This window comes from Aptenodytes forsteri, unplaced genomic scaffold (assembly GCF_000699145.1).
Source record: "Aptenodytes forsteri isolate BGI_AS27 unplaced genomic scaffold, ASM69914v1 Scaffold82, whole genome shotgun sequence".
Lineage (NCBI taxonomy): Eukaryota > Metazoa > Chordata > Aves > Sphenisciformes > Spheniscidae > Aptenodytes > Aptenodytes forsteri.
In genome coordinates, this window is record NW_008795490.1 from 11,340,012 (window position 1) to 11,345,326 (window position 5,315).

The following is a 5,315-nucleotide window of genomic DNA, read 5'->3' on the forward strand; positions in this document are numbered from 1 at the left end:
CAGCTGTCCCCGGCCTCGCGGCCCGAGGCCTGGACCCTTCACCTTCGCTACTCCCTGGCAGCTACAGCCAGTAGCCATGGGAGCAAAGAAGGAGAGGGCCCTGAAGGGCACGGGTCGTGAGTCAGCCCGCGGTTGACTGACGCTGATCCACTCGAGTGTAGGTACCAAAGTCGGCCCTTCACTTTTTCCTTTTGTTTCTTCTACAATAAACCAACACTGTAAAGCAGTCCTGACTTTTTGGGAAGGTTGGGAGTATATGAAGACGGATCAAGCGCTACACGACGGGACCTGTTGCTGTACTCTTTTACAGGATGCATTTGTCTCCTTCCTCTCAAGCTGGTCAGCGTGGATGGAGACAAAGTCCCTTCCTGCTTTGAAACTGAACGCTCTTCTGCTGGACAACCAGCAGCTGTCTTTGGTGCTCTTTGCTACCTAGTGTGGGGAAGCAGAAGAAAATCCCTAATGGCCTAGTCACATTTCATACTCTTATTCTTCACCTTGTATTACCTCCTGAGTAGTATTTCACCGAGTGGATTGGGTGGCTCTTGTTCAACCAGCTGTATCACCCTCCTTCTATCAAGTAACTTCACTCTCCAAAGAGTGTAAGTCAGAAATTCAAAAGAGGAGGCAAAAGTTAGCCCCTATAGCTGGAGAGAGATGTGAGAGAAAAGCCTTGATTTTCAGAAGTACTGAATGTCAGAAGCTTTTGAGGTCAGCAAGTCACATGAAATGGGGAAAAAAAGTACAGATTTGTGAAGATTCTTTCCTACCTGCCTTTTGTGAAAAGATTTGTGAAGATTCTTTCCTACCTGCCTTCTACTTGCTTATTTTGCATCCGGTGATGCTATTTAAAGCATAACTTCCCTCAAGCTGTCTGCCTTTGAATTTCATAATTTGCATTCAACGAATGGTACTAATGTGGTAATCTTTCTCCTAAATAATTTCAGACTTAAGATGACTAAATCTTCATGAAAACAAGTCTATAAAAACCCTGTATTTGCTGTCTTGGGAGAGTCGCCACTCAGAAAGTGAACAGACTTGGAAAACTCTTTTGACCTACACAAATACAGCTAGAAAAACATTTAAACTAAAAAAGCCCCCAAAAGCCAGCCTTCAAATTGACATAGTGTAGGACAAGCCAGAAATATGAAGTGAATTTTGAAACTGAGAGTTTAGAGAGTAACTGGCAGGGGGGGAAACTCAGCTTTGCAGGAAATAATTGCGATTGACAACCCTGCCGCAGAGTAACAGTTGTGACTAATGCCAGCACCCATCTTGCTAACAGGCTCCTTCTGTAGGGAAACGTGCTAACAACTCCTTCCTTTCGAGAGGACTTTTGTGAACGGCAGTAGTCTAAGGTGAGGTACTCGAACACGATAATGAAGGTTTTCTGAAGTCTGGTTTCCTTCCACTTTACTTCAGTGAAGCAAATTCCTGTTAGGGGGAACAGTCCCCTAATAACATGGGTTGTTATAACAGACATACCACTTTAAAGCAAGCTTTTAACCATCTGTTGCACCCTCTCTTAAAATGTAAGATACGGCTGACTTGAAAAGATTAGGTATGATCTTTGTTCGATGTAACGTGTTTCAGACTGAGGAGGGATGGGAGAGTCGCACTGCGGTTACACGGTACGGACCCAAGGCAAGTCTCCCATTAAGGGGCCTGGCCTTGCTGGCATTGAACCACGTTGCTATTTTGCTATTGATTTCGGTGAGAGTGGGCAGGGTCACGCACAAAACTAATCAGCATTTGGCCTGGGTCACGTGTACCGAAGGAAGTCGTACAGAAACTGGTCTCATAACCAAACAGTAATTTTTCACAGTGATTTATTGTAAATGTGACTTTCACAGGTAGGAATTAAATGATGATTTTAGTTAAATTGGTGCCTTTGGGCTGAAGTCAATTCCTGTGAGCTCAGTGGAAGTGATTTCAGAAGGCGGCAAATCCAAAATCTAGTACAATATACTGAGTCATATAAATGACTCTGTGTGACCATATAGAGCCCTGCATGGAGAAGGTCATGCTAGAAATAGTCCTAACAGAGCCCAAGGAAGGGCTGTAGGATCCACTTTTGCACAAGAATAGAAGAATAATACCTTATCCATTTAAAGCAACAGGGGAATGTAAGTAGGCAGGATGTAATTATCTAGATTGGTATTTGGCCAGGCACTCCTACACTTGCAAAAACTACCATAGGGTATTTAATGACCGCAAGTGCTCGGTATCCTTGTTTTTACCTCTTATATAAAGACAGCACTTGTGATCATATACTTTATGCTGGTTCAATACTGAGTCAGCAGAAGAACGTTGCCCTGCACAGATACCAGTAACTTGGAATTTCCTTGGAGGTCTTCCGTGCAAATACATAGACCCAACCCTACTTACCTTGTGAAATCTAATGAGATTATAGCCCTAAGTAGTATGGTTCCAGATAATCATGTCTGCATATGTTGCTACAAACAATATGGGCTTTAGAATGTTCATATATAATTTTGAAATGACATGAATATACTTCTGCATTGCATCTCAGTGACAAAAAGGTTTTGTTGTTGTTGTTATTTAGTTATTCTGAGAAAATCTAATGGCAGACAGCCACTATTTTGGCAATGTATCATTATTATGATTTATTGAAGTGCCTTACCATATGCCACATCCAGCTTAGGTACCTGTTGTAAATTTTGTTTTACAAAAGCAGGGCTTTGAAATATGGTTTCTTATTTTCAGGTTCAAGTATGAAATCCAAAAGTGTGTTAATTAGGCACAGTTTGTTGATCTGTGTACTTAAGGTTATTATTGGTGCTTCATGGCTTTCTAGTCATAAAAAGAAAGAATGAATGGGGGTTCTTTTGCCCTGGTTATCAGATTTCAGGTTTAAAAAGAAGGTGACCCACCCTTTTCAGTAATTCGACATGCAGGGTTCAGCTGTGGGTTCAAAAGCAGGTTACAACTGGCTAGTCATTGTGAACTTGAAGTGCCAACTGTGCCTTTAAGTATGTTATATAACCTACTTTTTGGTTTCAGTTTTCAAGTCTGCCATCATTTCAGTGTTATTTAGATTTCCATATATTTTTTTAATCCAAACAAATCTGACCTCAATCATAAGGTTCCATGGCTCCAAATAGCTGAGCTTTTCTAATATTTTATTTTGAGTGCCTAGGTTCAATACTTCATCACATAGATATGTGCTGCGGACAGTGCCAAATACGGTGCCAGGGGTGTCCTCAATTATCTTCAGTGCTCACCAGGAGAGGGCTCTGTTCTGCATCCCGTACACAGACAAAAGTCCCACTGAAATTAGCGCGAGTTTTGTCTTTAAAGCTTGCTTGAAACAAAGCTGGCCAAGTGCAAAGGAAAACCTGCATTTTTCAGCTGGCTGTGCAGGCAGAATGAGGTGTGCCTGGTAATTTTAATTTGCATCCTGCAATTATACCAGGATCTTCCTTTCCTTCCTGGGAGAGACCCACTCTGCTTCCAGCAAGATACCATTTCCTCATGTTTCATGGAAGTTTCATGAAGCTTAATTTAAGTAATGTATGGGCCCTACCCAGAGAAAATGCTGGGCCATACATTTTTTTTGATGAATCGTGTCTTCCCTGTCACTGTGGGACACAAAAACTATGTTGGCAGTGATCGAGGCTAGCACACAGATCTGTTAGCTTGCTTCTTGGCACGGTTTTGCTCTCACCGGTTAGTGTTCTCCTAAAAAATGCCCTGGTGCAGTTCGGAGTGTGGTATGGGCCAAGGACCATTGCTGGTGCTTTGCCTGGTCCAGCCATCCTACGCTGGAGAGTAAGAGAGTTGATAATGAGAGTTTCAGCCTTACGGAAACACTGCTCTGGCAGATGGCCTCAGGGCAGAGGAGCAAGCCCCAGACCATTTCCTAGTGCAGATGTAGCCTGAAAGTCTCTCTTAGACCTGTTCCAGAGACAACATTGTGTCAGGTTGTTGGGGAGGTGGGAGAGATGTCAGGGCTGGCGTTACCTCACCTCCAGAGCCTCTGGCACTGGGGGAGGGCTGAGGGCGTGCCCCACATCCATCCCTGTTTATTCTGGCAGTAGAACCTTGTTTCAGATTTCATCACATCACAAATAAAATAAAGAGCAATCCTTGGATGATATATAAAAATGTGAGCATTTTAATCTGTTCCATTAAACATTAGTTCTGCTGCTTAGTGTAATTCCCTTGTACTTGCTTTTTAATCAGTTTCACGTTAAATGTAGCGTCCTGACTTTCTGATTACTTCTAGGAATTTCAGCCATCTTTTAAGACTTCTCTCTGCTTATTTATATCCATTTACAACATTCTTCAACAGAATAACTTTGAGATGGCCACCATACTATTTCTATAAATCTGTTTAAAGCGTCCTCAAATTCCGTGAGACATAAAACCCAGCATTTTGAAAATAGTTTTTGGTTACATACATAGGTGGCATAAACCAAAGACATGATATAATAATTTTACTGTCACTGATCAGAAATGGTCTGTGTAAGAGAGTACTTGTGTTTATTAGTCAATTATCAGGCATGTTGAGGTTTCCAGTGAAACCAGTGGCAAAGCATTCATCAATGTCATTGTCAGCAGGATTGAGCTCGTTATGCAATAAACTGAAATACAGAGTCATGCCAAGAACTTTTTACTATACTGTAACATCATATTGTTGCTGTATTGCATTATAATATAATAACATATATTCAAGTAAAAAATAATTGGCCATGAGCTTTTTCACATCTTTTATAGAAGTAAAAATGCCATTGCCAAATGACGCTACAAATGACATTATATATTACTGTTACACTAAAAATAACTTTGTTTCTTCCAGAAGCATGATTGAATTCGATTCTCCTAGTAGTATAAGATTAAATGAAGCTCAAGCAATTTCGCTCATTTATTTGCAGGTGGTGTGCAATTGAGGAAGGAAACAGAAAAACTATAAAGTGAAAAGCAGAGATTCCAAAAAATTATGTCAAAGAGTGTTTTCAGAAAACCTGTTTTATTTCAAAGTACAAGTTCCTTTCTCCTGTTAAAATGTTCTATTCAAAGACTTTAGACATTTCTGAACTTGTAAATTACAGCTCCAAAAGTATATATAGATTTAAGCTGCCAGTTTAGTTGCAGCACTGTAAGTATGGTAATAGGCAGAAAGCCGGGCACAGCATTTAGGGACCATTATCCTTCGTTTTCAGCAAGGATTGCAATGTTGTCTTGTGTTGGGATATTCCTGACCAGACTCTTCAGGTGTTAGCTTCTGTGAGGACCTCATCCTGAATCTCAGAGATATCGATTAGAAATGAACTGTTTAGGTTACTTTAAGG